Consider the following 13,767-nt stretch of genomic DNA (forward strand, 5'->3'; position numbering starts at 1 on the left):
GTTATAGATATAAAAAACTACAATAAACAGCCAAAACACGTTTCAGGGATCGTTACACATCATAGCAATATGCTGAATTTAAATCCAAATAAAATATTATCAGAATATTTTACGACGCCGTTAAATTTTAATGTTGCAATGTATTTTTTTGCAATATATTTATGCTGAACCGAATGACTGCGTTTCATTTGTTTTGAAAAGTATGTTTTTTTTATATAAATTCAATTTTAACGATATGCCCGTGGGCTATGCATATTTGTACCTATGTTTACTGTGTAGTGCGTGATAATTTGAATGTAAGCAAATACATCGAAATACTTAAATAATTTTTAACTAACCTATATTTTGGCACTATTTTGTATGTAATCGATTTATATGCGTTGTATGTTGTATTGTATTTTTTTAATACATGCTCAAAGTAAATGGTTTTTATTAAAAAATAATGCTGACAATCAGCGTATTGTTTTATTTTATCCTTAAATTTTTCTATGGATTTGGACTTAATTCTTACATACTTAGTTTGTTCGCCAATTTAGATTTTGCGTAAAGTATTAAATATATATTTTTGATCATGCTATACAGACCATCAGAAAGCTTCTACTTAAATTAATAAAATTCCAGATACAGTAAAATCTTTTCGAAAATATTCAACATAGCGTTTTACTAACGGGAGCAAGTTGCGAACTGTTTTTCCAACGCCCCTTATATTATTCTGATTAACTTTGTTGCAAACTCCAACACATTTTATCGTTTACCAAGACACTTTTAGTTTCTTGCTTTTTGTTACTGAATAAGTGTGTAAGGGGATTTAAATTGCAATCGCTGCGTAATATTGCTAAGTCTCAGCTGCCTACCTACCTACAAAGAATTATGCATTATCATCATCTTCTGAGCCTTTTCCCAACTTTGTTGGGGTCGAATTCCAGTCTAAACGGATGCAGCTGAGTACCAATGTTTTACAGCGAGCGATTGCCTATCTGACCTCCTCAACCCAGTTGTCCGAGCAACTCAATACCCCTTGGATTATAAATGGAGTAGCGTATAAATGGTAGTTTATGAAGAAGTAAATAAATATATTTTTTTAAATAATATATTCTTTGGCAATCTTAAAGATGGTCCCGACGGAATTCCAAAATGTTGATTCAAAATACCGATAAGCTGACTCATTTCCTTCCTCCGCGCAAAAAATCAACAGCGGCCGACCTCAATATTTCCGATGTCCTACCAAAACATTTAATGTAGCTTGTAAAAAGAGAGTAAAATAGTAAAAAAATAAAAGAAAATGTTTATTAAGGGCAAGTAAAATAACACATTGTTATTTTCATATAATATTTGACATAACAATATTATACTTTGCTTCCTTGTTTGAGAAACGTTCAAAAAGTTGCTACATGCTGGATTTATTTTGAGACGAAAACCACCAACTTTTTGTTTTCTAAGAACTTTTCCTTTTTTAACAGTTTTGTGGGTTCATGCCCCTGTAGTTGAGAAGTCAGAGGTTAATTCCTTCCAGGAAATATGGTGCGAGAAGCTGTGGGCGTTCACCTTTTCTATTATATTTTTTTTAATAAGAGTTAGAAAAGTACCTCATTGTGGTTCACCCACATGTTCAGCGAACTTTATAATCGAATTTTCAATAGAGTTAAAACACATAATAGGGTTTTAAATAAAACATTGAAAAATGAGTAGAACGGATTGGGCTGCAAAATTCTTACTGATGATTAATTTATTTATTTATTAACAAGAATTTTTAAGTGAGTGATACACACATATTTTATATTTTAAATTCTCTTTAGTGATTGTTTTTATTTTGAGTCTTTTCTTTAATTACTACATATTTTAATATTGTTTTTTTTTTTTTTTTTATATAGAGTCAATTTTAATATCTTAAGCTAGCTTAAGAACCATTTGAAATTTCTTACGCCATCATAAGGCAAAACATGAGTTGATACTACTTATAACACCTATGCTTTGTACCATGTTTTACAAAACAAAGTATCTTTATCTTTATCTTTATCAGCAGGCGCATAGGGTAGGATAGTTTCACTTACTCACTATGGTAAGGCTGACCCCACATTAGGCGTGCGCGCTCCTCGGGCGTGTGAGTAGCGCCGCGAGCGCGTCGCTTGCACTCTTCACACATGCCGCAGGGCAGCAAAACGCGACGCTCACGCAACGCGCTCGCGACGCACGCGCGACGCCCGCGCTACTCACATGCCCGAGGATCGCGCACGCCTAATGTGGTGGCCTAAGCCGGGACTCCACCGAAATGTTTGCATTAGTTCACGAATAGGCAAAATGTACGTATCTGTGAGAGTCCACTTCATGTGTTCGTACTTGAAACCTGCAGTTTTGCCAAGATTTTCAAAATGTACGCTCGCAATTTGTCATTTCTTGGTGGAGCCAGCAAATCAAAAGAAACATAAGAGTCAACTCTTTTGACTTCTCGAATAGGATACCATTGGTTTTTGTGCAATGCACACCTGCAATGCATTCTGGATTAGGATAGGATATAGGTGGATAGGATTTGCAACAGAGAACAATTCTGTCTTTGTGATTAAGTGACATCAAACGTAGTTTTATATAAAAGGTGTTTTTTTAAACTTGGCTCGGGTCTTACTGAGACTGATCGTAATCGTGAACAGTGTATTTGCGATCAGAAGTTGAAAGTAAGCATGTCTCTGGTATGCGGCGCGTAATTTGTACGTTTTCAGACGCATAAAGCATTTTACGTGTGTATGGTATTAAATAGAGAAAGCTCCCATTTCTTATCTGCACTTTGTATCTGGGCTTGTTTTTAAAGCTACAGAATCCTACATTACCTACCTCACGCTTAGCAGCGCTTGCGAGAGATAGATCCTCATTTCTTCTAGGATTAAGTTTACATATTTTGCATCAGAAAAAAATATTAAGGTCTACTTAATACTACTCACTCAAAGTAATTTGTTTTAAGGCCACCACATTAGTGGAAGATAAGCTAAACTATGTTTATGAAAAAATCCTGATATGAACTCCATCTGTAAGTTTAAATGAAAATTAATTGTTCCACTAAAGTCATAATTTTTGACATAATGTTCAAAAAATAATTTAGATGGCACCGTTTTAAATTTGGCTGAGAAATATTAATTTTCTTTTCATCAAGGTAATAATTATAGTTGGATTTTGATGTGGCACGGCAAACTGACAAACACTATTGAAATGTCTATCGAAATTACACTACGTGTTAAAATATGGTGAATTACGGAAAATACACAACTCCATCTGTTGAAATAATAATCCTCTTTAAAGAATGTATGGTAATATTGTCATTTACCACCTCGCTCCTTTGACAAATTTGATGTATTTTATTTACCACAGATGGAGCTACTTTAACCTTGGCTAAACAAAATTTTCATATTTCTTTTTCTTCCGAAGTTACTTATAAAGGTGTGATTTTCTGTGTAAAGATTAATAATAGGCCTATCAACTAATATAAGTATAACATTCAAATGTACAGTTTTGACAAATAGATTGCGTGTCGTAATATTTTACATCTTGAATTCACAAAATTAATCATATCTTTTGATAGAGTGAATCGATTTCGATGAAACAAAAACTAAGTAATACCCCAAGTTACGTAGAATTTTTGTATATAAGCATTGTCTGCATTAAATTCGTAGATTTTACGTGAATCGCGAACAAACAAACAGATAAACAGACAAACAGTCAAACAGACAAACAGACAAGCAGACAAACAGACAAACAGACAAACAGACAAAAATGACAAAAATGATGGAAATGGGTTCTGTTAGTTATCCTTTAAAATGCTGGCTATTTTTTTTGGCAATTTCTTCAATGTACAAAAATTACTTTTCTACAGATTTATTATATGTATAGATGTGGTATAGTTCGGCCATTCAGAGAATGCGTTCCTGACACGTCGCGATTGAACTGACGACGTAACTTTGCAATGGCGTTGCAGTTACGATAAAAATATTTTTGCTGGTTGTTTACCGTTTTAACAATTGAGGAGCATTAAAACAACATTATTATATCAATAATCAATGAATGTTATTACGTCGTCAGTTCAATCGCGACGTGTCAGGAACGCATTCTCTGAATGGCCGAACTATAGTGAGTTTGTTTGTGTATTCGTTGTTACGCTTTCAAGTTAAAATGTCTTAACCGATAGATAGGCAATTTGGACATCGGCATCGAGATACTAAGGGAGGGAGATCGACTCTAGAGGAAATATTTTATGTGACATATTTGGTACGCTATCTAAATTAAAAGGTAAATTCTATACTATATACTTACTTTTCAAGAATATCACATAGCATGTTTCTGTACTCAATTCTAATTACAGATCACAAGGCAATCATTTTTCTCTTTAAAATATTTATATAGGTATTCCATATAAGAAAACTGTAAGTAATTGAAACTCGGAATTCCTAGAGATCGAAGTATCCACGATATCGACATTGAGTTATTATTTTAATATACTTTTCTGTTCCTTTGGAGTTTTTCTTGTTTGTTCAAGTAGACTTGTTAGGAACGGGTAGTTTGAAGAGTTCTACCTGGAATTCTCAATATGTGTTTATTTAGTACGAATGAAATTATACGGTTATTTAATGGACCATCAGGAAAACTGAAGTCCTTTGATATGGGCAGTTAAAGAAAAAAAAAACTATGTATTTATTTACGAACATTAAGTACCTAGGTATGTATTTACTAGCTTCCACCGGTGGTCTCACCCACTTTCTTAGGGAAATACTTCCCGACATCCGAATAAAATAAGACTGTAATAAAGCATGTTATTCTACTGTGTAAGCTATATTTTTGCCCAGTTTTGTCAAAATTCATTTTGCAGTTTTTTCGTGAAATAGGAACATGCATCTGTACATCCAACGTACAGACGTTTGCGTTAATAATTTGAATACGGTAGGCGATTCCTTATTTTTATCCCAGAGGAGACTCAGCTACTTGCCTTTATATGAATTTAAATTTATTTGCAAATACATATAACCGCACTATGTGGTACTACACCAATAATATACGAACCCCTTCCACAAACAGACTAGATAACTAAAACCATCGTAAACGTGTTTAGATTGATAGAAAGACGAAATATGCCTTACACCCGTATACTGCCTTCAAATTACGTTATCACCGCTCTTTCCGCTTGAACTAGTTTCATTACTGACCTTCCCCATATCTGTGGGAGGGGGGGAGGTATTACAAATTTTCTAAACGGCTAACAGATATTTTGGTACAGCGATTGATGTGATCTGAATAGAGGTTTATTTTGAGCTTCATATGTTGCGGTTGTTTAGGCAAATGTTGTTGTATTGTTGTATGATTTTGTAGTTATTTCTACCCTATAATGGTTGGGTAAGGGTGCATCTACGTAAACTACAATGATGAGTGCATCTTGCTGTGAACTAACGTTTACAGTCACACATAATATGATTATAACCACGAACCATTTAGGGCCCCTTATTTTACCAAAATAATACCTAAGGAAGCTTTTTTTTGTTAAATGCCTAAATATCGAGCCCGGGTATAATGATTTATAATAAGCTTGAATGTACGGCCATAGATTACTATAATAGTTAATCTGTTCGTCGCCTCCCAGATTTCTAAATAACTACTATACCTCAGAGGTTGTAGCGTTACCAAAAAGGCTTCATCATCATCATCATCATCTCAGCCATAGGACGTCCACTGCTAAACATAAGCCTAAAAGGCTTATTTTCAAGTAAAAAGGTTCTGCATTGCACTTTCAAATACCTATTTACTCCTGTTTATATATCTATATTATGTATATCGAAAACTCATTATCACAAAAGCGCTTAAGGGCTTTAACCCTATACGTATTCCTAATTGATCGATGGTAAAGGTATTAATTTTTCGAAATGAACCCATCAAATGATTGTGTGGCAATTAATATCGGCATGTTGGAATGGAAACCTTTTTATTGACTAAAGTAGCGGCACTTCCGATTGAAAACTAGGAAATGAAAATATGAGAGCTGTATTGGTTATTATTGTAAGTCACTTGTACATATAGTTCGGCCATTCAGAGAATGCGTTCCTGACACGTCGCGATTGAACTGACGACGTAACTTTGCAATGGCGTTGCAGTTACGATAAAAATATTTTTGCTGGTTGTTTACCGTTTTAACAATTGAGGAGCATTAAAACAACATTATTATATCAATAATCAATGAATGTAGTTACGTCGTCAGTTCAATCGCGACGTGTCAGGAACGCATTCTCTGAATGGCCGAACTATAGTTGTTTTTTGGCTTACTTAAATACCTGTATGCATTTTTATTGTTAAGATATCATAATTTGTATGATAAAATTGCAAAATAAATCTTTAGCAACAAACTTTCAAGATAATTAAAATAAAACGTCACTTTTCAGGAATATTATTGTTGTTGTTACTAGGCAACATTGCAATTTGTTTTTCATGTCAGAAATACATAGTTTATAATTCATGGTTCAATACCTACTTTCTAAATTAAATAAAACAACTAATAAAAGAATAATTGAATAGCATTTGCTATTTTAATTTTACCATTCAATAAACACCTATATATCCAAAACAGAGGTATTTTTATATTTGTAAAAAAATAACAGTCAATTGTTTATTTGATGGTATTTGTTTGGCATTCTACATATTCGATTAGTTTACGAATCAAACTGAACGCGTCGCATGAAAAATGTGTCCTCTTTTTTACGAATGAATTTTTAATTTAAATATTTTATATTCATGTGTTACAAACAATGTTTGCTGGGTGATGCAAACAAATATTGTGAAAATTAAAAAAAATGTGCAATACATCGAAAAATTATAAAGCATTCTTTTTTCATGAAGTTATACTAATGTTCCGAAATGATGCGATAAAATATAGTCATAAAATAAAATATAGTTTTATGTACGCAAATACACTTTTTGAGAATATTTAAAGAAAAAAGAAAAATACATACAAGCCGAATGACACACCTACGCTGACGAATTGAGAACCTTATTTTTGGGAAATGGTTTAAAAATATAGCCGCATAGCGTGGGCGATACCAGCTGCTGTGCTTTTCTTTCTTCATTGATGTTTATGTTCATTTTGCGTTTGTTTTTAATCTTTGATTGGTTTCAGAGAAGGTTCGTGTCTTGCGGAAAAGGCGTAATTAAATATTTCATCCTATATTTGACTGTTTTGGCGCTACACGGCCGATAAGACCCGACGCATGTTCCGACAGTTATGAATCTTGTCTTTATTTCTGGTTATAGTCAGGTTACGTTTGAAGGCTTGATTGTTCGTGCTTTAATAGTATGCGAGCTTGTTCTGTGATAAAATATTGAGATATCTGTATCCCAAAAGAATTCAATCAGCATTTCGATTCGATAAGGCCAAGTCCACTCGCGAACCACCCTCGATCTCAATCGTACCCATTTCTAAGTGTGAACTTAATGTAATCAAACTTGAGTCAGAGGTGCTCGATTGAAATAACCTTCAGGAACCGGCTGGAGCCATGTAGCGGAGTCAACGAACTGCGAAGCACGTGTTTATTGCCAAAGAAATCAAATATTTCCCCTTTGATACTGTAGCTTCAGGTTTTCCTTGAATTTCCGCGTGATTTTGCTGTGAACTGAAAATGTATGTGATAGAATTTTGGGCAGTAGCTTAAGCACTTTTAGCACTCTCTTTGCAGACTGTTTTTATACGTTAACAGCCAGTTTCTTCATCAAAAGTTAAAGCCAAAGTAAAAGTCAAAGTAATGTCTAAAGTAAAAGTAACGGTCAAATTCAATTTTCCTATTAGTTTTGCTGTCACTTTAGCCTTGAAAAAACGTATTTGACCGTTACTTTTACTTTAGACATTACTTTAACTTTTGATGAAGAAACTGGCCGTAAGTGAAGTATTAATACGTAGATGATTAGTAAAGTCAGTTTCGTAAATGAGTTTAAGCTGATTGACACCCGTAACTCCTCGTAGGTCCGAGATGAAAACCAGCGTTAGGTAATTATCTGGCATAATTGTTTTTTCTTTAGGTATTTCTCTCCTCTTTTTTTGCCGGTTTGAAGACTGAAAATATTCGTTCTGGAATCTACAGGGTTTCTTAAGAAAAAGGTTATCTTTTTGATAAAAATCGGTAGGCAAATGTATTCTAATATTTAGCACAATGAACAAAGGTGAATGACTCTCGACAAAAATGATCCCTCTTTTCTATTCACGAAATATAATAAGATATATTATTGTACAAGTAATATACCTTGAGGTGTTCTATGAAGCTTTACTTGCCTATATGAATAAAGTATCGGATTTCTGTTTCTGTAACGTCAAATTGAGTTATGTGGGAAAGGTCGTTGAACTTTTACGGGCAGTGTTCGAACGAGGTTTGTTATTATTTGATACCATGTACTAAATAAATAAAAACTAAAAAAATATGTGTAACCAAAATCAAAAAGCATTTATTCAGAACAGGCTGAAAAACAGCACTTTTCGGACGTCAACATTACAAGAGACAGCTCACTTTCTATGATTTAGATCATAGTTTTATTTAACCTTTGAAGTGCGTTCTATGTGTATTTGCTTAGATACCTAATAGTTTTAGTGCGAAAACAAATAAACTGATCAATGTGTTTTGTAACAAAAATCGGTAGGTACTGTTTGCAAAAAAAAATCCCAATAGAATGGGAACCGGTGAAACCACTGGCAACAGTTAGTAAAGCTTGATTGGTAAGAATCAAACATGAGTTCCTAGATATAAACTGAATCTATTAGCATTGGCTAGTAAACAGTCCTTACTTTTACTGCAAACAGCAAATAATTTTAGCAAATAATACAGTGAATTTTGCGGAAAAACCTGTATTTATCCTAATTAGGATACATATGTTACAAATTATAATACCCATATTTTATTTTTATTACCATGAACATATTGTTGCACCCATTCAATAAATTATTTTAATTATCCTTTGCTATTTTAAATTATATTACCGACCAACCTGTTTACAAATATTTATGTCATCAGTACAATTCAAAAATAATACAACAATTGCCATTCAATTTCCAATTTCAAAATTCCGTTATAATTTTTCTGTTGTTAAAAAATCGATGCAAAAGGTCATAGTTAAAACTAGCTGTTTTCCCGCGGCTGAACTCGCATCCCGGGAAATACTGCCCGTACCTGAATAAATGTGGCCTATATTACTTGGAAATAAATTATGTAGCTTCCTGTCATTTTTTTTTTCAAAACATTTATTATTAAGTAAATGCTGTGGTTTCCTGTAATTTGGGGAACACAGCAATCGGTTCTAATGTATTTGTGTTTAATATGAGTGATCTGTGTATCCTCTGGAAATCCAAATATATAAATAAATCGGAACGGTTCCACTGGTTCAAAACGCTTAGGATACAAACCAAAAATTAGATTTCTCTTTATTATATCAGTACCTCTAGAGCCGTAGACAGTGTAAAAGGATAGACTTGTTAGCACAGATAACATAACGTTAGACAGAATCACCTATATATGATATGTGTTATGTATTTTTCAGTCTAAGTTTAACAATAAACCATATCGTACTGATTCTGTTTACTACCGGCATTAAGACAGATGGCATCGCCCTTAATTGAACAATCCAGAATTAATTAATGTAGGTAAGTTAATTGAACAATTAATTGGATCTACGTAGGTTTATCGAAATAATTGCTCGATAATAATTTCGATTAAACTGTTACCTATATTTATTGACACGTTTCTCGGTGGGCAAAGGTAAATAAATATATCTTCATCATCATGACTCGATAAAATACATATATCCGGTTAAGCAGCGCTCAAAGAGGTCTTAGAAAGCCGATTTCCTCAATGTTTCGAAGGACACATTTTTGAGAATCACGGCGGTCATTAACATCAAAAATAACATATCTTTAGCAGTAAGTAGTTAAGGCTTTTGTCAACTAGTCTTGTCTCGGCTTGTCCGATTAACTAGGTTGAGAGGTCAGGTAAGCAGTCAATATAGCTACATCTAGCTAAGCTTAAGCTTAAGCTGATGATAATCATCCTCAAATTCGAACACATATGAATACAACAACTCTTCTACAATATAATAGCATTTGACTAGCCTCTTCCCAATTTTGATTTACTCAGTCACAACACACAATCAGTCTTAGCTTTTGCAAAACCGGCAGTCCTATATCAACAGCATCCCGCGAATCTGTAGTTAGTACAAAAATAAACCAACCACAATATAGTGCATGGCTAACCGCATATAAATGTTCTTTTTGTTTCAATGCTTTTTAATTCGAAACCGCAAGATCGCACCATGAATCAACGGGTGTAACAATGTTTTTGTTTCAGAATCCTTCAATGTTTCCTATTGCAAGTTAGAGAGCGCTCACACAACAAGCTTTTAGTCGGCCTATAGTTTTTTGGGCTCATAAATTAGTATGGAGATGAATAGAAGTACACACGTAACAACGATCAGGTTCAGGGATTTGTCCGGCATCAAATCGACTAAAAGCTTTGATTGAATTCACGATTATCAAAAATCTATATTTTTTCTTAGATAGGTCAGATAGGCAGTCGCTTCTTGTGAAGCACTGGTACTCAGCTAAATCCGGTTAGACTGGAAGCCAACCCCAACATAGTTGGGAAAAAGGCTCGGAGGAGGAGGATGATCGGGTCTAAAGTCGCCCGACTAAAAGTAGGGTAGTGTGCTCGCGCTCTTACAGTTTGCTACAGATTTTCACTCTAGTTTCAAGCTTGCGTTGTTTGTTCCGTCAAAAGGAAATATACGAAAGCTGCATGAGTAGGTACATACAATTTTCATGTTGCAACGAGTTTCGAAGTAAACAGTTACACGGAGTATGTAGGTTCTGTTTTACTTTGTAAGCAATATCCTTGCATGCTGGTTACTCGCATTACAAATTGCAATGTATTTTTGTTAAAAATTGAACTGATTTTGTTGATGTAATGTGCGATACCGCCTTTTTTACAATTCTAATTCGTTAATCGCTTGGTGGTTTAATAAAGCTTTCAAATAAAAAGGTGCTATCCACAACGACTTTCTTCGAATATCTGCGTAAATTGAAATTATAAAATCACTTAATTGACTCGTGTAAAACAGTCTTGTAGCCCAATAATTACACCAACAAACATCACACACATATTCACATCCACTCAATAAATTCACAACACAAACTCAAATTTCGTTACAACCAACTCGATCAAAATAATCTTGATCAATCATCTAGGCTGTTATTTAGGCATCGATGACAGGAGGCAACTACTACATGTTCGTAATCCACTTATATTGTGGTAGTCTGAGGGTAGTCTATTGGCAATCGATGTGACGGATATGTGCCAATAGGAGGTAGGGTAGTCAATAGCTTGTGATTAAAATGACAGGTGGCGTGGCATAGATTGTCATTTGTTTTGGGTATAGGTTTGAATTTGGAACGTGACAAAGATTGTTTGAAACAGACGAATGGTGTGTTTATGTTCTGTCATGAATTGGTAAAAAAGGTTTTAATCACTTTATTGTCTGCTGATAAAATTTTTGCTGGCCGCAATGTTCCCGACAGAGAACTTACCAGAGGTATGACGCAAATACTTATTAGATAGGAATAATTAGAGATTAAATATTATTTTGTGGCTAATGGGAGGTAAAGGCAGGCAGATTGAACTTGAGCTGACTGATATCAAAACATTTCATCATTATCAATTTTCTTGATGTCTTTTTGTCATGTCATTGTCATGATCTATTGAGTATACATAAACACAATCAAGCATAATCTATTACTGTCACTAATACTACTTTGTTTTGCCAACCTATCACTATTAGTTCAACCACACGTCATAACATTATTATAGGCTAATAACTCAACGTTAATAATCTTGAGCATCCGTACTGAATTACATACCGTAGGCCGAATATAATAATTAATTATAACTGGCCTTTTCGGAAGCTATCGCATATAATCCGTGAAGGCCTGATAGGTGCTCCGAGCCCGTTGAAAACCGTCATAGACAAGCTCAGTGATTTATAGTGAGGTGACGTATTGAGAGATTGGTTCTATACTTCGGCCGTTCAGAGAATGCGTTCCTGACACCTATCAGTTAGTCACGACTAGTGATGGGCACAACATAACACTGAGTTCGTTACCGTTCCTTCAAAATGAACCGCCGCATTATTTTAAGATTATTTTCGTTTTAAATTTGCGGAATCATTTGTTTTATATTTTAGTTATTTAAGTGGAAACCAAAAAAAGGTAATATTCATATAATAAAATTGTTTTATTTATTCTTTGTTACAAGTACATTGAATTGAATGTGCGAACAGAATATTAATCAGACTCCGATTTGCTTGAGGAGGTGGTGTCTTCATCATCATCTTCGCCTACATGTATAATTATATTATTATCAATAACAGAATCAATCCTGATATCTCGGTCTAACAAAAGCCGGGTAATCAAATAAAAACAGATCAAAAACACTTGAAAAACGTGGTCTATGCGCACGAAACGACAACGGACGACTGTTTTAGCGTCACAAAATGGCGGCCCATAACGCCATTTGGGGTTACCATTTTTAATCTAAGTATAAAAATGCGGTTTGGTCATAGTTTTATTTTTATATTTCATAAACGTTATAATTAAGTCTTATAGTCCATTATTTTCCAATTCTTAAAAAGAAAATCAAAACGTATTATTTTATATTATAACTGTATAAGAACAGATTACGATACTTGCCTGTTATTTTTAGCACAGCACTACAAAATATAAACCGCTGACATAACCTTGTAATAGCGCAGTATAGATTTAGAAAAATATTGTTTACCAAGTTATTTGACACTCAGTTTGGCACAAAATTATAACATTCATTGATTATTGATATAATAATGTTGTTTTAATGCTCCTCAATTGTTAAAACGGTAAACAACCAGCAAAAATATTTTTATCGTAACTGCAACGCCATTGCAAAGTTACGTCGTCAGTTCAATCGCGACGTGTCAGGAACGCATTCTCTGAATGGCCGAACTATAGGATCTGTGGTTCTGTTGGCAGTGTAAAGGCTCGATGTTGGTGATTTAGAACGGTTTCACACTGACGTTTTGTATGTACGTTTGGCTTTGTAAGCTCCTGTAAGCGCTCTTAGATGGGTGCAACATGTGGCAAGCACTACTTTTTTCTGCGATCTTTTAGAAGGGGGTTATCCACGAGCCGAAATAAACGAGCGAAAAATCGCTTGTCCATTTTCGCCGTTTTACTTCCGCCGTTTTTTAATTCCGTAATAATCAGGACAATAATAATGGCGTCCAAGACCGATTTTGGCCACGGTGGCTGTTCTCACTTAAGGAGATCAGCCAGCTGCGTAGGACATATAATGCGCATACACGAGTGCAATGGACAATAGCCTTTGTTTTGATATTCGATTAGTAAAATGAATGAGACGGTTTTTTGAAGATCGAGACAGGTGGGTCCTGTTTTTTTTCCAAGCCAAGGAAATTCATAAATATTTTTGTCTTGTCTGCAGCGTAACCAAATATCGATGAAAGACAATAGTTAGGACAATAACAATAATATAGAATACAATAGCATGAAATTGATATTTGGTCAAAGGTAAGGTATGATGATCAATGTCCGACACTTCTTGGAAGCTGTTATGCCTTAACAGAGGAGTTCATTGACCGCCTGATCAAATTATTCCTGCCTGCAAGCGATTTGATGTTTACTTGTTATTATCATCAACCGTTAATCTGAATGGTTTGAGTATAAGTTAC

This window comes from Helicoverpa zea, chromosome 9, assembly GCF_022581195.2.
Source record: "Helicoverpa zea isolate HzStark_Cry1AcR chromosome 9, ilHelZeax1.1, whole genome shotgun sequence".
NCBI lineage: Eukaryota > Metazoa > Arthropoda > Insecta > Lepidoptera > Noctuidae > Helicoverpa > Helicoverpa zea.